General features: G+C 41.8%; 1 protein-coding gene across 2 annotated transcripts in view; it reads right to left on the bottom strand.

Annotated features, from left to right (window-relative positions):
• raph1a (Ras association (RalGDS/AF-6) and pleckstrin homology domains 1a) overlaps nucleotides 1–27,422 on the bottom strand; it is a 66,625-nt gene extending 39,203 nt beyond the window's left edge. For both annotated transcript variants that reach the window (XM_044131035.1, XM_044131036.1), the window contains exons 1-2: nucleotides 27,203–27,422; nucleotides 2,393–2,444 (exon numbers count right to left, since the gene is read on the bottom strand). The gene's annotated coding sequence lies outside the window, so the exon portion shown is untranslated. The remainder of the gene's footprint in view (nucleotides 1–2,392; nucleotides 2,445–27,202) is intronic.
• Between the last annotated feature and the right edge of the window lie 256 nt (nucleotides 27,423–27,678).

Raw genomic sequence — 27,678 nt, 5'->3', positions numbered from 1 at the left:
TAGTAACAACTGTTTCAACAAGTCGATGTTCTTCTTAGGCCTTCTAATGAGACGTCATTTGATCCAGGTGTGTTAAACCAGGGAGAGAACTAAAACATGCAGGATGCCGGACCTACAGGACTGAATTTGGGTACCACTGCTTTAGCTGCTCAAAATCTCACAACCAGTTGAATTAGTTGATGCCCTGTTTGGTGGCATCAACTAACTCACTCCTTGGTTACCTAGCAACAACCTGTTGAGCAGTTTCAAAGACTTGAATCAGAAATCTAATCAATAATTATTAATATCGATTGAAATGAAATGCTTATATCATTATAAGTTTCTCAGCCATATTATCCAGCCCTAAGGTAACTCATACAAAAGGAAATGACATCACCCTAACCAAACATGGACGCAGCAGTTTGCTTTGTGAAGTCTCAATGTGACATGTTCCAAAATCCCAAACTGTAAATACTACAAGCACACACTCAGAACCTGATCACATTTCTTGTCCGTATGCTCTGTACAGAAATGATGATTAAACTCATCTGTATTATATTTCCCATCTTCAACCAGTCTGAAAAACAAAGTCATCCCAGTTCTCTTAGTTCTGCTTCAGAGAACTAAAAACCACCTTTCCTCATTGTGTGAATATCTGCTGTCCCCATCAACTCTACAAGTCATCTGGTGAATATTCTCTCCTCTGCTGACTACCATTTAGAGGCTCAGCAGCCATTAGAAACAAGGTTCTTCTTCTGTCAGCTGCTCCCCTTAGGGTCACACCACAATAGATCATCTGCCTCATGTTTCCACCAATCCTCTCTATGTCCTGCTTTACCACATCTACAAACCTTCTCCGCAGTCCCACACCCATCTCCCAACATATCCACTGTCTCTGGACAGGTCAAAATGACCCAGCTTTGCCCCTCTACACTTTATCTCCAAACTGTTCCCTCTGATGTATTCATTTCTAATCATGTCTATGCTGGAGAGTTTTACAGGAATTCTCTGGATCACCATCTCCAGGGTCTGTTTTTCTTGGTACTGTCTCCATCTCTGATCCACACCACACTCATCTCCATCCACTCTGCATGAACGTTTTCCAGTTCTACACTGGATGATTGACCCTGGGGGAATCAACTACCTTCAATGCCTCTGCCACATGCAGCTTCACTGCAGTTCCACCATTCTGACCCCCTCTGTTTTGCACGTCTACTGACTCGCAGCTCTCCTCTTCAGAGCATGCTTTCATCCCGGACTCTTCCAGCTGCCTCCTGTTTTCACCAGAGATCTCAAGGTCATCAGCAAATATAGAACATGAGGACTTCTGCAAGACCTTATCTGTCTACCCACCCATCATTTCTGGGATCAAAAAGGGGGTCAGAGTTGATCCCCAACATAATCCCCCCCCCACTCCTACCTACCTCACACCTCAACACCATCTCACTGTGCATGTGGGCGTCCTGCATACTTCTGGCTGCCCCAAAGTTGTTTTCTTGGTAACTTCACTCTTCTTTACCACCAACACTCTAAATATCTTTAGTGTTATTGACCTAACTTCCACAATTTATCTCTGTGTACTTACTGCAGATGCACCAATCTGACATTAACATCCTTATTAATTAAAATTTGTGACAATATACTTGATACATAAGGGAAGATTTATTCAGTCTAACTCTATGGTTTGTGCTCTGAGCAACATCATGCTTTATTATTTTACATTATGCGTAGAATTCCTAACTGCATTCTGAATCATTTTGATGCAGTTTAATTTTACATGTTTGACTAAAGTAGTCAATTTGTTGTTTTTGTCAGTCTCTGTTTCTTTATCATTTATTCTACATTGGCTGTTCTACTCCTAACTGCACTCACTGAACAAAATAAAGTTGGATTTACAAATTTGAGTATCACCAATATGGAAAAACAACAGCTTGTGAGGCTAATGGTGTATTTAAGTGCGCTGGTACAGACTTAACACATGAATTTGTAATTTAGTACATTTATGTCCGTGTTTAAATTCAGCTAATACTAAATCAGATATCAATATTGGTATTGGAAGTGAAAACAGTGGATCGGTGCATTCCTAGTAATTACATGACCGCTTCATGTCTGTCATGTTCTTAAGAATCAGAACCAGAACTCTCCAAACTTAGACTATACTATATTCTTTCTATATCTCATACACCGTCAGCCCTGCTCAACTCAAACTGGCTAGGTAGTGTTAGTTAAACTCTGGTGAATGTTGTCCTGGATTCTCTGTTGAATTTCTACTGTTGGCTCAGAGCAGTGAGGACTGAAACTGGTGCAGGTCCCAGGAGGAAATCCTCAGCCAAGTCTGCTGACGCTTGCATAAAATGCGCAACAGTAGCAGCAGTGTGAAATACACTGATCTGTGTGGAGTAATGCTGCTCACCTTTGGTCTGCAAACGACTCAGCACAGCTCCAGGAGCACCGATTCAGTCACCCTGCAGAAACAGAGCACAGGAGAGGTTTCAACTCTACCATCAGGTTTCCTTAAGACCGAAAGTGAAATATTCCATATAGGGATGCATGTTTTTAGTAGAAAATACAATTGCCATTTTATATATGGCTCTGATGCTTAAAGCCCTTATTTTATCAATATCCTTAGAACAGAAGTGTAACTTCATTTTCACTGTAAAATTTTGATACATGTTAAATCACTGTTTACTAAAATTGTTCTTCTAGTTTTCAGCTGTTAAAGCAACATGCCTTCACAGAAATATGGACCATTCCTAATCCTTAAAGTTTAACATGGTGTTGATCTGTCCTTTGCAGCTGTAGCAGGTTTAACTCTTCTGGGCAGGTGTTTATGACCATGTTCCCTGAAGTACATGTGTGAGGTCAGACACTGATGTTGGATGAGGAACTCTGACTCAGAGCCTCCACTTTATACCAAAAGGTGTTCCACTGGGTTGGGCTTGGGACTCAGTGCAGACCATTCAGGTTGTTCTACACCAGGGGTACCCGAAGTTAGTCCTGGAGGGCCAGCATCCTGCATGTTTTATTTCTCTCCCTGGTAGTACCAACAACCTTTTCAGCATGTCAATGCTCTTCTTAGACCTTCTAATGAGCCATTATTTGATCCAGGTGTGTTAAACCAGGGAGAGAACTAAAACATGCAGGATTCCGGCCCTCCAGGACCGACTTTGGGCACCACTGTTCTAAGCTACACTCGCTCATGTCTTTATAGACCTTTGATCTGTGGAGCTCTGCTGGACTATCTCCAAACTGTTTCCAAAGAATCAAGAGAATAAAATTATCCAAAATGTCTTGGCATGCTGAAATATAAAGAGCTCAATTTTCTGGAACTAAGGAATTTAAAATGAAAAACCGCTCGATATCATAAAACCCATCCATCCACATTCTGTACACCCTTGTCCCCAGCGGGGTTGGAAAGGTTGCTGGTGTCTATCTCCGGCAAACGTCTTGGGCAACAGGCAGGGTACACCCTGGACAGGTCACCAGTCTGTTGCAGAGCAACACAGAGACAGACAGGCCACACAACCATACACACACACACACTCACACCTAGGGAGAATTTAGAGAGACCAATTAACCTGACAGTCATGTTTTTGGACTGTGAACATGCAAACTCCATGCAGAAAGACCCTGGGCCGGGAATCGAACCCAGGACCTTCTTGCTGCAAGGCAACAGTGCTACCAACTGCTATCCAACTGTGCAGCCTCATAAAACCCTTCGCACCAAACTGTACACTTGACACAATGCAGTCAACCAAGTGTCATTCTCCTGCCAACCACCAAACGCAGAATCACCCATTTCCTTTCCTCTTTGTTATGATTCTATGATTGGTTGACTGATCGTAGAATCAGTCAACCGATGGGAGGAAATTTAACAACAGGATTTATTCCCATTGTGGCACCACTATGAAATTCACTGTGTTGTTAAAAGTGGCTTTGCTAATGTTTTAGAGGCAACATTAGCAGTAAAAGGCCATGACAAGAATGCATGAATTCAATGATTTAGATGAGCAAGTCATGACATTTAGTTACATCACAAAAAATGCCAGCAGCAGTGTTTCCATTGACCATATAATTGTGCAATTTGACATTTCGAAAAGAAATTTGCTTAATGGAAACACAATTTTCAAAAGAAAAAAGGTTTTTGATCAAATGTTTTGCCGCTAGGATGAGGTGGTTTGGCCGTATCAAAACTGACTTATTTTTGCAAAGCTGCAGTAGAAACACCTTTTTCTCCTCACGCGAGTCACATGATCATCAACCCGATGTTGCCACTGACACAGACCATGAAAAAGACGACAACAGCATGAAGGTGGAGGATCATGGTGCAGCATGTTTTACAATGACTTGTCACAAAGATAAACAGAATCTATAACTAACACTGACTTGTTCCCAAGTCCTTAGTTCCCACTGGAACAAGGGAGCGATGAGTTTTTACCATGCATTGTATCGGCAAATTGAACTCTAAACTTTAATAGGAAGCTGCTACCGGTAGGACTTTAATATTGAAACTGCAAAGGCATGTTGATTGTAGGCCTGGTTTTTCACTGTACACAACCACTCTAACCTTAATCCTGACCAGTTCATTTAAAACCCTTAAATAGAAGCCAGGAGGCTGTAAGAGGCCTACAGGCTACAACAAGGTGGAGATAAAACAAGAAAATGTTCTAATGAGGTAACAAAAATGTTCAGAGACAAGCAGCTGTCTACACACTAAATATACTGTCAGCAGGTGGCACCAGCGTGTGTTCCTTTCATGGTGACCAAGCTGGATGTGTGTGACCTAAAAATAAGTGACAAGCCACAACGTTGTGTTGCCGTAGTTTGCGTCTCCATTCCCCACAGTGTGCATTTCTGACCCACTCCTCTCCTTTGGAGCTGCTCTGCAGGCTTTCCCCCTTCGGCTCTGGTCTTATTTCCTGCTACATCTGTATTCACTTGTTCAACTGACGTCCCGCTAAATCACCACTGCTCTCCCTGTCACAGCTTCATCAGCTGTAGGCCTCTCATTGAGGAATTCATACAGAAAGCAGCAAACTGTGTGAGAGATGCTGTAATTATGTGTTTTCCAGGTTTTTGCAGTAAACATCTCTGCAAAACACATCTCTCTCTGTGTGTGTGTGTGCACCATGTTTTTATATTCTTGTGGGGACCTTTTTCTATCTACAGTGTGCGGTTGTGAGGACCACTGTTCTTTGTGGGCACAAATCCTGGTTCTCACGAGGGGAGAGGTGGGCTAGGGGTCAGGTTTAGGACTAAAGTGTGAATTGAGTTTTGGTTAGTCCCTCCGCAAACTAACCAGGTTGTGCAAACGCATAAAAATATAATCACTTCACATGACAAGGGAGAACACACACACACACACACACACATGCACAGCCCTACTCCTACTAAGATAAAAATATTAGCAGTTCTCATGTGATTGGTAGCTAAAGGCTGAACTAACAATAACAACATTGTCATAGCAAATGTACCACTCATAAGAACATCAGCAGCCTAGTGTGAGTCTCACTGTCGCAGTAAAACTGAATTTTTGATAAGTCAAGATGGGGAACCTGCTTCATCTGTTACCGCGGTTACAGAGACCAACCAGACCAAAAAAAAAGAGGGTTTCACTATATAGAACCCCATGCGCTACAGAGCACCACTATGTGCTGTCTAGCACAGCACATAGTGGTGCTCTCGAACACCTCAAAGTATGTAGTGGTTGCCCCTGGGAACTGATGGAACTGAAGTCATGTTCGGATATCAGAGCCTGTTTGTGGTTGGGCCTCATGCAGGCAACACCAAATAGTGGCTTCTGTGGCTCAGCTGTGGATTCAATTCCAGCATCCTTCCTTAAGCATGGCATTTAACACCAACCTCCATGCTGATCTGCCCACTGGAGCATGAATTTTTATGAGTGTGTTTATTGTTTTTCACTGAAAATAAATGGAGATAAACTCTCACTTGGAGGTTATTCTAACCTTTTGTTTAGTTACCACAACACTGTCAAATTTCAAAAATGTCAGACAGCCAAACAACCATAAGAAAACTGTCATTTGGTTAGGGTGTATTAAACCAGGAATGCATTTAATAGTTGGAGGACACTGGCTGCCCAGAAGTTTGATCCCTGACCTCCAGCGAACCATGCCGGTTCAACTGCCACACAACAGATTCAGTTTCTATACCAACGCAAACCCCACAAAGCCAGTTCATGGTGGTGGACACTGCTGGACTGATGTGGCAATGTCAAAGTTCCATCTCCCTTCAAAAATAAAAACGATGTGTCAGGATAACACTTCCTCATCCGGCTGTTGAAATTGATTACTTGACAGGAAAGTATGTGGAGGAATTGGTCAATACTGTGGTTGACCATGATCTGGTGGTTTAATTCTTTGATTCAAATGAAGTAAGAATTTTCTACTACAGATATTCCTTTAAAGTTAATTGTTGACGCAGTAATTAACTGATGGATTGAGTCTACTAATATTCAGAATTCCAAAGAATTCTCTGTAAGAATGAGTGGAATTTCAAGAATGTTGGGGTCTTTCTTAGTTTATCACTACATTAAAGGTCAATTTTTAATACAATTTGCTTGACATATTCTAAATAGTTAATAGTTAATGCCAAGTTTTTTCCACATTTTTATATTTTCAGTAGATAACAGTCCATAGACGTCGCTAATAGTGTCGCTATCCTATGTTTGATTTATTTTTCACCAGGAAGAATTAGTCTGAATAATGTGAGCCAGCCTTGGTTCTGGTTGAACATTTACCATGTTTAAAGGTCTCTTTAAAGCTTCCCCAACACCAACCGTGGCCGCATGACATCAGTCAGCTAGCGTCAGAAAAACAATGAAACTGTACTTTTCTGTCCATAAAGAAAGACAAAAAGCAGTCAGTTGTTTGGAAATATGTCCAGTCCTGAAAACACAGCCTGTCACAGCTTGTCAACCATAGAGACACCACCTCACATTTTTATTAAGGTAACACACCTTCAAAACAAATGTACCAACGAGCTACAAGGTTTAGCATATCTGTCGGTGAATTAAAAAACAGCAGACTAGTTAGTGTGACTATTAAAGCGAGTAATTAACTGGCTAAAATAATATTCTGTGCAGTGTGCAACTTAACTTTGGAAGGACTACAGCCTAACTGTAACATATTGAACCTCTGTGATGTGCTGGTTATGCCTTACTAGCTGGCAGTATCATTTTGATCTCACTACTTCAGACGTGTGTAGCAATGACTCTCAAAACGTCTGTAACTAAGGAGGCTGATTTTTACTGGAATGTTTTGTTCTTTCCCAATTTAATTTATTGTTACTTGTTTTGTTGTTAATGTTTACCAATCACTACTTTAATTTGTTGGTTTTCCTCCAATTCGTCATCAAGCTCAAACATAAAATTCCAATTATGTTGGTGGGAGCAAAAGCCAATCGTTTGAGGATGCCGACTTCCATGGCAACCAGCAACAATCAATGCATTACATAACAGAATAAAAAATCTGAAAATTATTCTGTTAAAAAATCTGAAGCAAAATCGTTTTTATTCATGGCAAAATGCTGTGAAAATAATCTGCTCTTTAAATTCGTTCACTCCTCCTGTTACTGCAAGTCGGATTTATTTTGTGTTTATGCAACCAAGCTGTTAAAGCTCTTTGTTGAGTCATAAGGAATATCTTTAGTTCCTGTCATGCATGTTTTCCCAGATTACTCCTGACCAACATGTCTGATCTCAGTTCATTAAAAGGGTTTATTTTAGAGTCTCTATTTATTAGTGTTGTGTTTGTGAAGTGCTACAGCCTGGCCTCTCCTCCTCAGCAGATTGATGACTTTTCTATTACCCAACAGACCACTTGAAAGGATTTTACAAAAGAAGCCAGCCTGCCAAGACAAAGGCTTTTAACTCTCCAATTGGAAACAACAGTCTTACCTCTGTTAGTCCTCTTGTAATAAAACTGTGATCCACTGCTAGAGGGCTGTGTTGGTAATACTTAGTCATGATTTCCTTTGACAACAGGCTAGAAGTATCTACTTTAAAACTATGTAGGGCATTGCTTCATATCTGATTCATTGCCAAATCAGTTCATATGTTTCACTTCCATATAGCAGGCTTCCGGGTCTCCACCCAATCCCTGCTATATGGACATGAGGCTTTGCTGCATCTCAGGTAGACGCAACTTGAGCAGTGAGGTGTAGCTAAATGTGTTTGTGGGGGTGAAAGGGGAAATCGCCCTGGTTAGGATATTAACGACAGATAAATGGAGCCAATATTTGTCTACTGCAGTCAACACAACACTCCAGAACAAGAACTTGTGTCACTGAGGCGGTATAGTTTCCTACAACCACAGTTTATCCAGTTACTACCATTTTAAAACTGTATCATAGAAACGTTCTGCAATTACAACCGCCTGGTGTTTGCAGAGGGCTTCTTCTCCTATCTTGGTACAGCGGACTCCCACCTACTCACTGGTCAGATTCACCTATTCGTGGATTTTTCTGTGGAAAACTGACTTAGCAGAAAATGAACCTACATGCAGATCATTTCGTGGCGAATATCTCAAATATTCAATAGAAAATGCAGGTTTCGGGCATGCTGTGGTGGCGTAGGGGATAGCGCGACCCACATTTGGAGACCCTCAGTCCTCGCGGGTTCGATTCCCGGACCTGGCCGACGTTTGCCGCATGTCTTCCCCCCTTTCCTGTCAGCCTACTTTCGAATAAGGGACACTAGAGCCCACAAAAGATCTCCTGGTGGGGAAAAAAGAAAAAGAAAATGCAGGTTTCTAAATCAGAAGTAGCTCAGCGTAATGCCAGTCAACACACTATTGACTATTGGCTGTTTCCCATTTTAATGCACACTGAGGAGTATGTGGAGTTTGAACTCCAGCAGGAAATGTGACCTGCTATTAGATTTCAATTATTCACAGATTTCAGCTGTTTGACTTTCTCCAAGCTTCTTCAGTTAGTCTTTATCTTTTATTTAGTTAGCTTCAGGCTATTTTAAATCCCATCAAAGAGCCGCTTTTTACACAAAACTTCAAACTGTGCAATTGACTGGTTTGAGTCACATAGTTTTTTTTTCTAGTGAAGCCAATTCACTTTGAATAATATTCCAGAATCGTTTGTCACAGATTGAGATCAATAAACCGATCCTCAGTGCAGACCGCCAGTCCTGAAACCTCTGGGTCTCCACATTCACTTCAACTAAAAGTCACAATCGTTTCCCCCATGTCAATAAAGTGACCCTGGAATTATCAACCTGATGGGGAATCATCTGCCAAGTTTTCCTTCATTCCATTAATAACCATCCAAAAAAGAAAGACGCTGTGGCCAGTTTCCTCTAGGCTTTCTAAAACTCTGCTTGCTTCTTTTAATACCATCTCTGTCTGTTCCAGAATAACAGTCAAATGTTACTCATAAGTTTATTACTAATACTACTACCTCCCAAACAGCCTGATCTTATTTAATGCAGTTTTATTATAACTGGCCCACAATTCTTCTTAAACTACCAACTCATTATGGTGTAGATGTAATTTTAATTTTAATGTGCTTACATGTTGTATATTTAAATTAAAGGTCTATTTTCACATGAATAACAGGAACGGTGGGAGGTGGAAATGGTAGAAGCATTGGTGTGTGTCTGTGTGTGTGTGCGTGGGCGTGTGTGTGCGTGTGTGTGTGTGTGTGTGTGGGCAGAACAGCTCATCTTTTGTAAGCAGACAGTTTAGTCTGCATCAGCTGAAGGACATCCACACACACAAGATTTCACCCTGAGTAGCTCCAACAGCTCAGTTTGCACCTGCTGCAGCTGAAACGAGGCCAACAGTTTCACTGAAGGGACATTCTTCAATACGAGCAGCTCAGCTAAGCTGCTGGTTACCAGGCAGAACAAACTGTTCTGCCTGGTAACCAGTTAGCGGCCCAACTAAACCAGTACAGTCCTGACGAGATGAGCAGTCGGGTCAGATTACAGGCTGCAGAGTGAACGCACCCTGAGGGATATCTGCTGCATGCTTTTTTCTGTTTTACTCCAGTCAGGCTCAGAGTGGCGGCGCTGCAGGGAAAATACAGTTAGGTCAAACTTCAGGCCTGAGAGGTCAATGCAAAAATCTGCCCTGAATTCTATTTATGGGTACGAGAGTAAAGGGGGCGAAAGCAAATGCTCATTTCATGTATCCAATAACCATAAATTTTGCCTCACAAATTTGCACTTCTTTGTGTTATTCTGTGCAGGTTGTAAGGTTGTAATGTTACAATAGTGTAAACATTACACAACCCTCTCTATATCAGTGCAACTTCATGTTTTGAGGGGTCTTCTGAAAATGCGTCACCATGTTTCCTTCCCATCCAGTCTGGCAAAGCTAACTCCTGACACACACCACACACACACACACACCCACACACACGCACACACACAAGCACAATATTTCCTCTCCTTGTGTTCCTGTTTGAGCTCTGCAGAGAAACAAAAGTAGAGTTTTTTTCCAACTGTCTCAAGAACCATTTTTGGTTTGCATTGTTGCCCTGAACAAATCAGGCAGGAAGCGCACCAAGTTCTGGGACATTTTCTTCTTTTATTCTCCATATATTTTCCAACACACAGCTGATCACTGGTACTTGGGGTATGAAGACGAAACAGCCGCTTTGTGTAAAATCAGGTTGTGGTGACAGCTGCCAGGTAAACACTTTGATCATCTCGTTAAATGTCCTCTTAACGAGATGCTCAGGAGGTGAATCCACGCTACCCTGGAACCCGTTGGGTATATGAGATGGTTTCTGCTCTGAATAGCTTCACCCGTTGCCGCTGCACTGGGACTAGCCGCACCGTAGAGCTGTCAGGAGGAATCCAGCAACCTCAAAGCTGCTCTGACACACAGCGAGTACCGCCTCATAAACCCACTGCAAGGTCACTGAGTTACTGGGTTAATATGCTGCTGCGATCAGCAACTGTTTATCATGTTGGACCACTAGCTGCAGTAGCTGCACCCCAACTATGGTCTCAGTCTGTTCAGATGTAACCAGTAGAACGCAGTTAGAGCTAAGCTTTGATGTTATTTAATGACTAAGCCAGGAAACAGCCCTAACCCTCCAGCAGAGGAGTTTTATGATCTCATTCAGTGATGGAAGGATGGAGCAAAACTCTGAGTTTACCTGTCTGTCTACATATTAATGGTTACCGATGGTTACAGAAGTACCCATCATCTTTCTTGGTTTTCCTTGAGGTCTGAGAAAATTGAGCAGAAACTTCTTCTGTCCAAGAAATTTGTGGCGAGTATTGGCAATAAAAATTAGTAGCCAAATTTTCCATCAAAGTTGTTAATGCAAATTTTAGAGCAATTTATTTGAAAAGGTTGAAGGAAATAACAAAAATCCTACCAACCGTTCGCAAAGAAATGTTTTCTTGAGGTTTTTTTGGCTTTTCAGACAAAGAGTTAATGCTTTAAAGGGGAGATGAAAACACATCTGGTGAATATGGTCCAACATAGTCCCTGTTGGCTCTGTGCCTTACCAGAGGCACAAAACTCAGAGTTCAGACCTCCAGCTCAGAGGTTTGGCTTTTCTGAGATGTTTGGTCCATGCCACTTCCTGTTTATTACAGCCCTGTGTAGCGTCAACATCTGATGAAATTATGCATTGAGTAGCCTGGTTGATTCGCTTCAAATCGGCAGATGGAAAAATGGCCAATACGTATTTTCCTTTCTCTATTTTTCTTGATGGAAACACAGTCACTGTGCTTTAGTTTTCTTGACCATGTTTTTCCACAAAAAAATCCAAATAATGCTAAAAAAACCATTTTCTCATGAGCCTTATGCCATTTTGTCTGTGTATAATGCTGTTGCTGCAAGCCAGTCAGTAAAAATCTGGTAATGATCTAAAAATCTTAACGTCAAAATAGAAAAAGGATAAACACTTTGAAATATTTACATTTTTCTAAATGAACACATGACTCATGAGGATGTGCTACCTTGACATGAAGAGAATGTTGGAAGTAAGTTTCATTTATTTTGTCCTAAAACAACCAGTAGCCATTAATGAAGCCCTCAGCTGGAGCCCTGAGACTAAAGCAAAAACAAAAACAGATTGTTTGCTGTAAGATCCATCAAAAGCCTACAGTTCCTGAAAGCTACTTGCAATGAAGAATGAGAAATAAAGAAAAATGTCTAGAGGTAAGAAAAGGAAACTCCAAAATATGGGATTATATCAAACAAGCGATTAATTGAATGATGAAGGGCTTTCATTAAATTTAACAAAGAGGAAATTAAAATCCTGGTTTTTGAGGCCAGTTGTTCATCAATCAAAGGGAAACTATCTGGTTTTAATCACTGACAACACTGCACCATTTTATAATTCAATATTCACAGACGTTCTGTACATTGATAATTTATTCAGCCATTTGGATGGACTAACCATATGGAAATTCTTGAAACAAAATTACAGCCGGATATATTCCGTACATTCATCAGCCAACTGACTTGATCGACACGAAAATACTTTCCACGTTATTCTCAGGATGCTAGGAACCCAGGAAAATGTCAGCTAAAGCTCATGGGATCAATTTGACAGAAGGTCAATAACTGAATGCGGTATCAGTCTGTTAATATTCCATCTTTTTAAAAAAATATTTTTTAAATATTCAGTGTTATCTAACGTCTGCTTTATTCATTCAGAATGAGAACCCATCATGTAGACTGCTGCTTTTCGACCAGAGAGCAATGGTGTTACCTTTATCCATCCACCCAACCGCAATTTGTTCCAAAGACCCACCACACTGACGACATGAACACCCCCCCTTCACAAGCAGAACTTTTCAAAAACAGACCATTTTTAGCTACAGTTACAGGACTGCGGTTCAAACAGTAGAACTTTCCCCTGAAGCTACACAGCGTCACCCAAACACACTATTTCACAGAAACGGTAATAAAGCTTTCCACTTCTGCAGCGCTCCCTGCCAGAAACAACATCTGCAGCGGGAACCAGAGACCCGTTCCAATCACTCAGACAGCAGGAAACAGGAGCGGAGGAATCAATGACAAAATCTGTGTGATTTTGGTTTTTTGACAATTCTCCAAAAAACTTTTCAGATGACACGCAATAATCACTTTCAGCTTTCACATAAATTTGGTTCAGACAAATCACTGGTTACAGCTTCCACCCAGATTTACCACAGACTGGATCCGACCAAACAAGCAGAAAAGCAACTAACAGCTTGTTACATCTTTATACATCTCTGTCCGGGGTCACCTAAAAGCTCCCGTCTAAATGGTTTACAATATAATTTTGTCTAAAGCAAGCAGAATCTGAGAACACTTCAGGGAATCAGTAAAGTGGGGAAGTTGTCACTCTCCATTCAGAGGAACTATGGAAAACAGAAGAAAATGTAGGGTCCTTCAAAATCTGTTTTATTTACAGAAATCACTGAATATCAGTAAATTCTGTGAAATTCTGCATTTTACTGTGCATTCCAATTCTGCAATTCCGCCAGAGTTTTCTTCCCTAAAATACCAAGTATGACATGATTTGGATGATTCCTCCGTTGGAGCATTGTTTATTTTCCTTGGCGCTGACTGACTGCACCCTCAAGGGTGGAGATAACGAAGGCTTGAGATGTTAGCTTCTGCTGTAGTTTCAGATGGTTTCCTCTGCATGTATCAAACATCTGATGTTTAAACTAAACATCAAATTTCGGCAGTTCTGAGTGGTTTTAGAGAGGGTCTTTCTTGGTGTTGACAAATTCACAGATTTTCTCACACAGAAACTCTTAAACTGTTCAGTAAGAGGATTCTGGACAAGACGCTGTGGTCAAACATTTGAAAGCAGTGAGGAAGGGTTATGTTAGGCAACGTGTCTCACAGGCCAGTGTTAATTTAATAAGCCACGCCAGTTATGAGTCAGCGTTCCATATTAAGCTACTGGAAATATGCTAGCATAACGTCTCTCCAAAATACGCAGCACACCCAGCCAGTTAAAGCAGGAAATAAGGTTTTTTTTGTTTTTTCTTTTTAGCAGAAGCAAAAAGTGTTGGGCAGACTCGTCCCACAGAGAGACACCGACATGACAGACGGTGAAGGATGGCTGGAGGGAACACCAACCTCGATCCTGTCCACTCATTTTAAAGGCGTTCAGTATGGAGCGAACATCCAGCATGAAGAGTATTCCTCTTAGTTTTTACTGCACCAACTCATGAGTCCTGCAAATAACCTTTGACCTCTCCGTCCTTCTTCAGCAGGGTTTGGACCCAGACCCGCTGGCTGACGGAGGCCTCACATACTTTCCGTCTGTGCTGGAGCGCTGCTGGGATGCGCGGGCAGCTGAGGTTTGGTCTGGACCGGCTTCAGGTCGGAGTGTGTTTTCACATGTGGAGGAGCCAGCGCCGAAAAACAAGTGGCTGCTCCAGACATGCTGCAAGCCATGGTAGAACCACACACACCCACAGGTTTACGCACACACACACACACACTTCTCCTCTCAAATGTTGTTTCAAACCAAGCCAACCAACTGGCCAACAAACCCCATACACACTCTCACTTTGTTCCACCCACACAAAGCCATCACATCACCTTCAACATACATCAGCAGCTCAGACAGAGAGGCCTGCAAGGCAAAACTCATGGCACAATTTCCACTGCAACATGACCTCAATGAACTACAAAGCAGGATTTGTTGTGCAGTGAGGTAACTTCAGGTAAGAGCTTTCAAAAATAACAGAAGAGTTAAACGAAACATCTGCTCTGATATTAGCGCATGAGTGGATTAGTGTAAGTGTGGTAAATGTGGCCAAAACTGACTGTAGCTACACACTCCAGTATAAATAACTATTAAGCATAAATTTAGGTGTGGTTTTAAAGTCTATAAAATAACATTTGGATGAATTGTTATGACATTTTTAAGGTTAAGAGTTGTTAACAAACCGTTGTCACCATCAAGGCTACACAGTGACAGAGCTGTAAGCATTTGACATATGAACTGATAAGCTTAGAAGCCTTATTGGTTCCGTGAAAGAGACTTAAGATTTATTTAAAGTGAAGACATTAACAGAGCAGTCTGAAGGAGGAACAATATGTAAGGGCTGTGACCTCAACAAAACCTCACTTCAAAACCAACCTGGTAAAACATACTTTGGGCTTGGATCTACTAAATGCACATTAAAAAAAGTAGAGTCTATGACACACCAGCATTTTTAGCAAAGTACTACAAAGACATAATTTATAACGTAGGCACTTTATGAAAGAGAATATACAGTGGAATTTGCCAAGGACTAATACAGATGTAGGCATTTATAGGGTCAAACAATCTCCAAGCCAGGGTCTTTTCTTGTGGTTTTTCTTTTTTTTACAAAGATTGATAAATTGAAATCTCAAGTTAATTAAATTTGTGTGTTGTGGCTTAAAAAAACCAGAGAAAATGTGATTCTGCCTTCTTTCAAAGCAGTCAAACGGTCCGTCCTGATTTCCAGCTGCTCAGCCAGGACCTGCCTCTCCATGAGGGACAGACACAGTGAGGCAGAAGAAAAAACAGACAGGGTGGCTTGGCTAGAGTGATGCAGCTCTGAGGATAAACACGGCAAGGAAAAATAAAAGAATAATAAAAGAAAAAAATGGCTACGAAGACATGAGACTACATTTTCCAAGGAGGAGGGCCACGCAGTAATACGGCACCGGCAGCCAGAGGGACTTTACATCTGTGTGGAATTAAAGAGAGACAAACAGTTCGGCTGCTGCTGTGGAAAACTGAGGCTGGAGATAAAAAGAGACAAGCTGGTCCTACAGACCTCTGTGTCCTTGGTTGGTGCTTTAAGAAAAAGATATACAATCTGAAAGAAATGCTAAAAAGAAGAGGATTTTACTGTAGTACATGGTATTTTGTGATTAATATTTATACCTTCACTTGTCAATTTATTAGTAGCACCTGTTCAAATCCAGTTAGCAAAAATAGTGACTCGGTCAATCACAAGCCAACTAAATAATCCATTTATGCATCCAGGCGTGGTGATGAAGACAGCCGGCTGAAGTTCAAAGTGAGCGTCAGAATGAGAAAGAAAGGGAATTTAAGGGACTGACTGTCTGAGCCAGACAGCTGGTCAGAATATTTCAGAAACTGCTGATCTACAGGGACTTCCACCCACAACCAACCCTCTGCTTTACAGAGAAAAGTCTGAAAACGAGAAAATATATACTGAGCAGCAGTTGTGTGGTCAACAATACCTCACTGGTGTCAGAGGTCAGATGGAGAATCGGTCGACTGGTTTAAGAGGATAAAACAGCAACAGTACTGCAAATAACCACTTGTTATAATCAAGGTATGCAAAGTCCATCTGAACATACAACATGTAGAACCCTGAAGTACCGGGTGCCAGGTAGCACCAGGCTACAGCTCTGGCTGGATCTCAAACACCGTCACAGAATGACTCAGACTTGCCTGGTCTAATGAGTCTGCATTTCAGCAGCAACATTCAGATGTTAGGGCCTTGCAACTCTGGTTCAGGCTGCAGCTGGTGGTTGTGGAACAAAGATGAGGAGGAGATTTTCCTGCCATACTTTGGGCCACTACTTTAAACACCAGAGCACACCCGAGTATTGATACTGACCATGCCCATCCCTTCATGACCACAGTGGACCCATCTTCTGATGGCAGCTTCAAGCAAGATGATCAGATCAGATTATCTCCTACCAGTTTGTTGAACATAACGAGTTCACAGTGAGCTCAGCTAGTTAACTCACTAATGCCCCACCAGACTGATTTTGATGCTTTATTAAGCAGCAGACTGCAGGCTGGCTAACTGATCCAATGGCTCGCCTAATTCAGCAGGTTGTTTGTTCATGTGACAGTGGTCGGCAATGTGGTTGCTGTTTCACAATGTTGAAATGGTAGGAAAACAATTATATACAGTGAACCCTCACTATAACGCGGTTCACCTTTCATGGCCATGCAGAGTTTTTTGTGCAGTTTTTTGTTTTTCTTTCAAAGTGTATTGTGTTCTGCGTCCTGATTGGCTAAACAGTCTCCACACTTCTTCTCTACCTGTGTGCCAATAAAGTTACGGTATTTAAATATACGTAATACAGCTTGGCAAATTTTGGCAAATATTTTTGCCCAGAAGAAAAAAAGAGCATCAATGTTGAGAATGTATGACCTTTTTTTGTTGTTGTTGTTGTTGTTTTTTTCCCCACCAGAGGGTCTTTTTGTGGGCTCTAGTGTCCCTTATATGACAATAGGCTGACAGGAAAGCGGGGAAGACATGCAGCAAATGCCAGCCGGGTCCGGGAATCGAACCTGCGACGGCCGCGTCGAGGACTCAAGGCCTCCAAATGTGGGTTGCGCTATCCCTTACACCAAAATATGCCCAAAAATGTATGACCTTATATTACAGTGTGAAGACTGCTGAGAGAGTTATGAGATCTGGAGATAACTCGGATCCAATAACAAAAACTGGTGAATTCTCGTCACGAGCTGATTCATAAAACCTGCTAGATAAACCCTAAAGGTACAACCAACAGGGGACAGTAAAGCAACAATCTGTTAATCAACGGTCATGGTCCCTTTAGAGTGACTGTGGAAATTTTACTGTTGAAGTAGAGGAATGATGAATCAGAAGGGGGTCCGGATGCCTATGGAAGGTATGATTACTCTTCTAAGTGGCAGTTTAAGAGGACATGTTGATAAATCGGCTGTGACTCAGCAGTTTAGGTAAACACAACCAGCTGGGTCAGACCAGACAGCAGATAACTGGACAGCTAATCTCTATCTGTCCTCACACAGCATCAGCCCCTTATAGAAGATGGCTCCATGAGTGCATATTGTTCTGAACAGACAACGTACACTGATAATGAAGTGTATCAGTGAGTCTCTATTTAGAACACCCACCAATTATCAATTATGTCATAGATTATCAATGATGTATCTATTTAGGGCAGAACATAACTGTGGAACTAACACACAATTTTTATGGAATTTGACATCAATCTGAGATATATAACTAAGACCTGAATGTCAGAGCACTTCCTTTTCCAGCCCGCTTCTTGACCTGAAATTTGCCCTTGCTTGACCTGTTCCTACTAATAGCCTGGACATGGACAGACATGAACATGCAAAGTTCCTGAATTTTTTACATGGCCGTTGTAGTTTTATTTGGAAGGGATTATAAAACAAAAACTCCAGGCACAGATGAGTTTCACCTTCACAACCAGCATTCTCCCACCACTCCCCCATGAGCCAAAGGATAAATGCTTTTTTTTATTGAAATGCCAATCCTTTCCATGCATTCCCTGAGTACACCACTTGAGTGGAGATGTTTTCCAGAGATCTTGAGATATTCCACTTGCTTTGTTCTTATGAGATTATGGTGACCAAAAACATTAATGGAGTCATTGCATCTTTTGCTGATTCTGTGATAATCCCTGGTTGAGTGTCTAATTACAAAAGCTGATAATTTGACCAATATCCAATCATTAGTTTTGGGGATGGGACTCTGGGCTGCAGAGTCCCATCCCATCATGTAACATGATGCCATGTTAAAAGTAATGCACTCATGTTACAAGATCCAAACTAATAAGACTATTGGTACAACCTTTGAAGTAACATGATCAGACATGAAAGTAACAGCTGCTGCCAGGCAGCAATACAAGCATGGAACGTCAATGCCTGGCATCAAAACCAGGAACCCTGCAGGGTTTGTAAGGTTTGCAGTTGTGCATAAAATGAATTTGTAAAAACTGCATCAACACACTGAAACACTGAAAGTGAGCTGTCATTGTATGCTGAGCTGAAGCTACGGGGGAAACTGGAGTACTCTAACCTCATCTGGATCCTCCATTAATCCAGTGTTTTTATGTCAATGTGGGTGCGTGCGTGTGTGGGTGCGTGAGTGAAATACAAGCACAAACACACATGCAAAGGCTGAGTCATTGCATACAGCTGCCAGCTGCCTGTTTCAACAGCAAACAGTAGAAAAACCATTAGCTGTTATCAGGATACACACACACGCACACACATGCACACTCTGTGGCAGTTTCCATCACTTCAGGGTATGTTAAATTGAGTTGCACCATTTTTCCTGGAGACTTACATAACTTCCAACCAGTGCGGCACGGCAGCTTCTACCCGAAGCGAGAACCAGTGGCCCTGCGTCTGGTTCACAACTTCTGACGTCTTTAAATAACACCGAGCAGTCTGGTGCATTTTAATACTTGGGTTTGTTGATTTTACTTTGATTTTCACTTCATGGTTCTCATGTGTTCAGAACAGGATTATGCGGCACTCCAAGATAATTAAACTCCTGATTTAGCTTTGAAATTCTAGCCTACCTCCAAAAAGTACAAAACAAAAGAGAGAAAATAAACAAATGTGCTTTTCTGCAAAATATGTGAGAACTTGACCACCTTGGTGAGTTGTTTGAGTGTTCACATACCAGAAAACAAATTGGTGGAAAAATCAGCTAGAAGATTTAGTCAAAAATTTAACACAAAGTCATGTTCATGCATTTGAGCGTTTGAAAGGATGTTTAAATGCAGCCTTTCAAATGCATGAAGAACAGTCAGACTTTAAAGTTGATTTTATTGGCAAGGAAAAAAATAAATAAATCAACCAGCTGAGCTCAGGATCCACTTAATAGGTAATAAACTGACTGGTGCCTCAGTTCTACAGTTAAAAGTTGGAGAAGCTTTAATGTCTGGAAATCATTTTTGCTTCTGGAAGGAACAACATGATTCCCTGTCAGTTCATTTATTTACAGCGATTAATAATACACAGATTGTAGCAGTCGTTTTATTGATGGTTATTAATGAGCTACTTAACTCTTTGTAATAACTACTGAAACAGCAGAGGAAGGGATGAGATTTACAGCTTTCATAACAAATATGGCCCCCAGATGTGACGTGTTTCTCAGCAGAGGGCGGGTGGAGTGAAAGATGATGTCATTGAGGAGAGATTAACCCCTGGGAGGTAGGCCACCGTTCACTTTATGATGAAATGGATGAAAACAATGAGAAGATCAGACATGTATGTTGAGTGTTTCTAGAGGGGACTAAATGATCCTGATGAAGTCAAATATTTGTGATTATGTATTTTAATATGTGGCCTACAGGTGAATCCCTGGGTCTTAGCAGGAAACACATAAAAACATTAACGTGCCACATATGGAATATTGATGGAACCTAATTAGTTTTTATATTTCTAAAGGGGTAGTATTATTTTTTTTCTAGGCACACAGTGCCACTTTATAGCACAATCAAGTAACTATGTCACATTGATTTTTTTGGTAGAAAATTGCTGTATGTATACAACAAGACTTGAGAGAAATTTGACTTCGCAATTTGACACCTTGAAATTGGGCCTGTCTCTTTAAGAAACTCCTGCTATTTCTGACACTCTGTCTTCATGACGTCATCCCAACATGGCTCCTCTATTAACACTTTGAACAACATTTTTATCAGCATTGCACTGAGACGTAGCTCCTCTAATGAACTCTGCAGATGTTCCACCAGGTGTTTGCTAATTGGTGCTGGCTAGTCTGAAGGAGCTGAGTGGGAGACTTGTGAGGGAGAGCAGCTCTGTAAGGCAGAAGCTCAGAAGGTTGGAAGCTGCAGCTCAGAGAAGGTGCATGTCCACCCAGGTGCTTTGCACAACTGAATGGTTGCCCCGGGAGATTAAAGTGTGTTTGTTCTTCAGTTATGTGAAGAAAGAAAGAAAAATATATTGTGAGTATATACATTAATACACACAGAAGTAGTTGTCTTAGCTCTATCACAGAAGCTAACCTCCACAGACTTCCTTATTTCTGCTCTTGGGCAGACAGCCAATAAGCACCAAGGAAAATAAATGATGCTCCAGGATTGGCCACTTTGCAAATATCAGACAGTAGAGTGCCAAGTAGCATTGCATTTTTTCTGCAATATTTTTAATATAGTCAATGACATATATCTGCTAGTAGATGGGTTTTCCATGGATAATTTTGAGTTAAGTTCCAAAAATAAATCTGCAAACAGGTGAATCTACAGCAAATAATGAACCGTGAAAAGGCAGGATTCACAGTGTACTCGAGCCATATTGAACCACAATTAATAATATTAAAAGAGAGGAAACACACACACACACCACAAGTGTATTAGTTACTTGTTTGGGTTTGTTCTTCAGTCAGATGATTCAAATGCTACTGAAATGGACTGGGAGCAGGTGTGTGTCGTGGTTCAGATTGGTCTGGACAACGTTTGTGTCTAAATCAATAAAATCTGAATTTGAAAAATGATTTTTGAATTTCCTCACATTGCTGGAGATTACCAACACCTAATTGCATGATAAATGAAAAAGAGTTTGATCATTTCCATTCCGATGATTAATATTTTTTGAAGGGTAATTTTGTTTACAGAGATGTCGTGATCCATTTTATTTTCAGCTTTGGCTGTGTGTGAGTTTTTATTTTCATTTTATTCCTTGTTTTTTGTTGTTATCGCAATAATTCCTGGGGCAATTTATTGTCCAGCAACCACCCTAACTGTAGTTCCAGAGCTCTGAACCTACATCACAGCTTAGTGTGGTTGGGTTTCTTGTTGCAGCATGTTGGGATGTTTGCTTCATAGTTTCTCTTACTGTCTTTCCGTCTTCATCTCTTCCAACAAGCTGAGGAACATGGTGCAGACTTTGTTTTAGACTCCTCAGTCGTGTCCTGCCCTCCGTCATTCTCTGCTGTATTGTGGACGACCAGACTGTCGGCCTGTAGCGTCTGCAGTCCTGTTGCTGGTTAATGTTACTCTGTCTCTGCTGGCTTAGCCCTGACACAGCAAAGCAGCTCTGCACCAATCCACAGCACTGCTGCATTGAGCTCATTTCTGGGTGAAAACTGGTTTTCAAACTAAAATAAAAGCACTGGAAATTTGAACTTTAGAAAGTCAGGCAGTAGAGGTGTCTGATGCGATACAGAGACATTCTGTGCTCCTCAAACATCGAGTCTTAAATGTTTTTAAAAGGCCAAAACAATGTGAAGCCTCGTGTCTGTAGAGCTGCTAAACAGCTTAAGCACAGAGGAAAAACTAAAAATGTATGAGAGCAAACCTAAGTGTCCCTCTGCAGAAGATCTGCTCTCTCACACCCACCCTCCGTCTCACCCTTGGGACAACGCGGAATTTCCTGTGAGAAGGAGGATGAATTTTCCATACACTTAGTGGGAGATAGACAGACAGTGAGAAGGGAAGAAATACACCCAACAACAACAAATACACAGGTCCCTGGCCTGGTTTGACCTGTTCTTGCCATCAGTGATAATGTGGAGAAATTAGAAGAGCCCAGCTGATAGAGATGGAGGTTCATGTTTACAAGATGTCTGCAGTCTTTGTTTCTCTGCAGGCCTCCCCAGATGATTAAAATAAAAATTCCCACAACAGACGTGGATCCATTCCAGTGGCTCAGCACCAAACGGAGAACCCAAACAGAAACAGGGTGAAGATATGGCTGAACTGTGTAACTTTTATAAAAAAATAAAATAAAGATTGTTTTGTTTTACACATTTGTTCAAACTGTCATGACTGCTTGATATAAGATAGCTAATTTCTGAAAAAAGAATCAAGCTCCTCTGCCTTCTCCCAGTTCTAACTAGAAATGACCAATCAGAGCCAGGAGGAGGGTCTGTCAATCACTCCTCTGTGTGGCACTGCTCCAGCTAGCACAGCCTGTTATGAATGCTCAGGCTAGTTAGCATAGCTAACTATGCTAACTGTTTGCATAGCTGTATGCATAGCTAACTGTTTATCTGCCACCGATGGTGGCAGATAAACAGTTTTCTTAACAGTAAGTTGTTTTTTTGCCATTAGAACATTTAGCAGAGAGGTCATGAAGATGACTGACAGCACCAAGACCCGCCTCCTGGCTCTGATTGGTCATTTTTGATCAGGAATGGTGCAGTTTATTGGACAGGAATAACAGCTCAGGAACGAGGTGGAGGAGATCGATCGTTTCACAGATTATCTGGCTCATAACATTCTGTAACAACATGGTGACAGTTTTAACAAATATGCAAAAAATTGATTTTATTAAAGCAATATACTGGAGCTTTAAACGCTCTCCACCTTAAATATTCCAGCTTTACTGAAACAAACAGACCCTTGCAAATACAATACTGCACACCCTCAAATTGTGATGACAATTACACCATCAGGTCATTGAACAGCTGCTACATTGTGTCATTATCTACACAAAGTTTTTAGAGTTGAAGATACCTTGAAACTACAAGGAGAAGAGTTCCTGCAGGTGGAGCGCTAAAGGATGGGATGAAGGGAGGATTTATGAGTGACCAAAATGCACAACACTGAAATAAGGAGTAGCAGGACTAAAGGTCAAAGTGAATATCTGACATCTACAAAACTGGAGCTTGTGTTACTTTAGTGCTAAAAGTCTGTTTTATAGCTAAACTAAAGGCGGAGTGGAAGTGAGCGTGATGCAGCAAGCTGTTCTGAAGTAAACATGAGTCTATTATTTAAAAACAGCTTACAAAGCCTGAAGTCAAGACAAGAACCAACACAGAAAAACCTAAACTGGACCAGACTCTCACTGATCAATGCTGCTCTAATGGAAAGTGATGTTTTTATTGCCAAAGACTGCAGATAATTCAGTTCAGTAGAATATTTAGACCACAGTCATCTATACTATGAAAAACCTTTGTAAAATGTTTGTTGTTAAAACACCATAATGTAGGGGAAACAAAATGACAATGCCAGATTTCAGTTTGGAAGCCCTTACTGGTCAGAGACCAACAACATCTTATAACTTAGGTTTTGACATCTATCTATGATGGATCTTCTAGATCAGGGGTGTCAAAGTCAATTGGACGGAGGGCCAAATAAAAAATTTAGCTACAAGCCGAGGGCCGGACTGATCGAATGTTCATTGAAATTTTTTTAAATGACGCATTTGGTCTAGTGCAGCGGACCGGCCCAAGCCTTCGTAAATTTCCTGCGGACCGGGGGGGGTGGGGTGGGGGGGGGGGTGCGTGCGTTGTGAGGATCGAACGGGGGGGTGGGGGGGGGGGGGGGGATGCGTGCGTTGTGAGGATTGCGACGGAGTGCCGGCTTGCTGCGGGCCGGTTCTAATAATAAATCAAGATCATCCCAGGGGCCGTAGAAAATCTTCTCGCGGGCTGGATGTGGCCCGCGGGCCTTGACTCTGACATATGTGTTCTAGAGAATAGTTCTAGGAATTTGAAGATCTTTATCAGCTTCATTTAACAGTTTGATTAATGCTACCTTAGTCTGGTCTTGTGTCATTCAAAGACTCCACTATGCCATTTAAAGTTTGTTGGATGAGCCAGAACCAACAGATCTAACTGACATATGTCACATATTTGGAGATGCCAGGAATGTTCAAAGTCCTTCTTCGATAGCTGGGTTGTAGTGTTGGTCTGAGTTGGGTTTAAAAGGTCCCAGCTGCTATAAAATCCAATCAGTTGCTTCATCGGCTCTTCAGTCGGATTGGTGCAGCATCTGCCAAATAAAGACTGGACAGAGGAAGCATCTTGGGTCCAATCTGACTTAACCTCAGCTCTAATCTGGGATTTCTTCTTCCTCTCTCTGGGTTAATCGCTCCACTTGAAATGACATTTGGTCTGGCTCATCTTTCTGGCTCCACTGAGGTGGAGTTGGAGTTAGAGGAGGTTATGGCGTGATTAAACTAACACTGATAAACTTTTTCTGTACTATAAAACGGTGGCAAAGGTTTTTTTGAACTGTGGCAACGAACTGCACAGTGGAACCGTTACTGGCATTTTGCTTCAAGAAGGCTCTGTCTTCATGTTCACAGGTTTTCTAATGCAATACTTCAAAATGAAGGTAAAGAATTATTGAAACACGGCTTCCGGGGTGACTACTATTAACTGCACACATGCAGACATGACATGGTGGGTGGATCTTTCAGTCACCCTCTCTCATGGCAGAGCACAAAGGGACAGTGGCTGAGGTAAATACGATTCATGCAAGTAACAGTCGATCGGCAGTCTCGCAAAGTCTTCCCAAAGATTAATCGCTGCAGCCACTTAATGTGTGGAAATTGCCAGCAGTACCAACACTAGATCATAAGCCTTTCAAGGTAGACAGTTGAACAGTTTGTGCCATTTATTACAGTTCCAAAAGATAGCTAGTAGAAAACCACAAACACTACAGTGTGTTAGGATCTTGAAGCGGGTTGCTTGGAAACGAGAAGCTGTTCAGAGCATCAGAATAAAAAATGGAAAACAAAACAAAACAACAACAAAAATACAAACATTGTACCAAACAGTTGAAGTGGTATTAAATGGAAGCTACAGATCAATTGATAGGCTTGGCGCAGATTTAATCAGCCAGTTGTAGAAGTAGGCCAGGAGGGATTTTTATACTCCATTTAACCCAAAACAGAACCAGCAGGAGGAACTGAGTTCTGCCCCAATTTACTGAGCGTGTTACAGAGCTGGGTCATCTCAACACTGTCAAAATGATCACGTTTCAACTTCACTGGGCACGGTTACAGACTGCAGTGCAGAAAGACAATCCCCCCCCCATCAGCATCCCTGTGAAGCTGCAGGTAACGTATTTGTTGCAACCCACAGTAATGAAACAATGAAGCAGGTAGCTGTGAAGATGCTGGCCTAGCAACACTCTGGTCCATAAACACTGGAGAAGTCTTCATCACTTCAGTACAACAACTAGACTCTTCTGTTTCCAACATGTTCTATGAGTCTCGTCTATGTTTCCGCATCTATGGTTCAAAATCCAAAAGGCCTACCTTGATAAGTTAGTCATTACAAAAACAATGAAGTTTCCAACACAATACTAGTGGCCTGAAATAAGGGTGGGGAAGATGAAATAAAGATTTTATCACAATATTTGTTTAATTGTGACTGGATATGTTATGATTAAAAAAATGCATTTAAAGCTTCTTTCAAGCAACTGTCACTGAAGTCGAAACCCCTCAAACACAAATACTGCTCTTAAAGAAACAAGCCCACTTTAAACAGAAATTGTAATTCTTATCACTAAGATGCCAACAGTAACAACATATTGCAATATTTTTCAATCTACTGATGCTCTCATGGAACAAACAGTGGAGAAAACAGATTCATTGTGCATTGTTTGTCACAATAAATCAAAATTATTATCATAACAAGTGATTTTTCACCATAACACCAAACAATATGATAAATGCTAGTCCCTTGAAGAAAACTGTGAACTGCTAGCTAAAGTTAGGAAGCTGTAGCAACAGATTAATCAATCCTGAGTTGGATAATCCTACTGAATTATAGGTTACTCTAACTAACACAATAAGTGATGTGTGAACGAAGCATTTTAATATTGGTCAGACAATAAAAACATAAACATTAAAAAATGGGGAAGGTTTGTACTTTTCACAGAAATATCTCTAAAGTTTGAGCTTATTACTGCATATTGTCCTTGTGTCCCTCCAACCCGTCCTCTGCATCACTTTATGAAGGCCGGCTTCAGGAAAGATGGTCTTCCATGTTATGGCTAATCAATTTCTTATTCATGGTGATGATTGCCTCCTGAAGCAGGAGACACCTGGACAGACAGATGGGAGGCCTGCATGCCTGATGAGGCTGCATTTTCAAAGAGCTGTGGGACCGACCCGGACCATCAAAAACACCGGCCGCACCAGCGAGGGGTCACAACTGAGCAACTAACAGGACCTGATGGGACTGGGCATGTTAAAAGTGATTTGTGAGCCAGCTGCGGGACGAACACGCCCGTGTGTGTGCGTGTGTGTGTGTGCGTAATGTTGCCAGAACGCCACGCCTTACTTGTGTCAGCCAGCCCGGCCTCTGTCAGCCGGCTGCATCTCCCCGGCGAACCTGCGCCTCCAGGCCGGGAGGGAGCCCATCCGTAGGCCCAATGCAGCGCCCCACACACACATATACACACGCACCTAGTGAACAACAGTGTTCCCAGGCAGCAATCAGGCCTGTGCGTCCGAATCTGCACCCGCAACTGAGACACATTAAATCAGCTGAAGTGAATGGCAGCTTTTTCTGCGTCCCCCCCTCTCCCCGTCCTTCCCCTGCATTCACATGCAGCCGCCCCGCGGCATTAATTGGCTTTTATTGCGGAGGATGCTAATTAAGATGATCATCTATGTGTTCGCAGCACAATGCAGCTCTGCAGCGCTCCAGCTGCACTTTGTTCCACAGGAAGGAGAAGCGGGAGCAGAGAAAGCCTACAAATCCCGGCCGATGTGCTGGGATATTTAGGTAAGGGGCAACGGAGCTACTTACTGAGCGGATCCAGATCCCAAGGAGATTCCTGGGAGGAAAAGGCGCAGCCAGCCGCGGGGAAACGCAGCAGAAGTCTCCGCGGGGTGTTGGTCGAGGTTCCGCCGGGGATTGGAGGCGGTTCGCTCACCGACTGTCCTTTTTCCCAGATAGATCCCAGATTGTGCCGATTCCCCCCTCTGCCTGCTGCCAGCCACACTGGATCTCTGCGATGCTACAAGCTGAACAAAGGCAAGCGGACAGCTTCCGCTTTAGACCACCAAAATAAAGGCGGGACCCTGGTACAGATGAGCAAAAAAATTAATAAATAAAAAATCTTATAATGACTTTGTTTTAGTGCTGCGACGTACCGAAACATTTAGAAAAATGTCAACCAATTGTATTCAGCGGGGGAAAACCTTACTTGTTTAATTTCCATGTTCATGTTGCCTTTGAGACCCACAGCATCATCGGTCCTCTACTGTAGCTACTAATATTTA

This window comes from Gambusia affinis, linkage group LG11 (assembly GCF_019740435.1).
Source record: "Gambusia affinis linkage group LG11, SWU_Gaff_1.0, whole genome shotgun sequence".
NCBI lineage: Eukaryota > Metazoa > Chordata > Actinopteri > Cyprinodontiformes > Poeciliidae > Gambusia > Gambusia affinis.
Note: the sequence above shows the minus strand (reverse complement) of the source record. Positions and strands in the feature narration are given on the sequence as shown.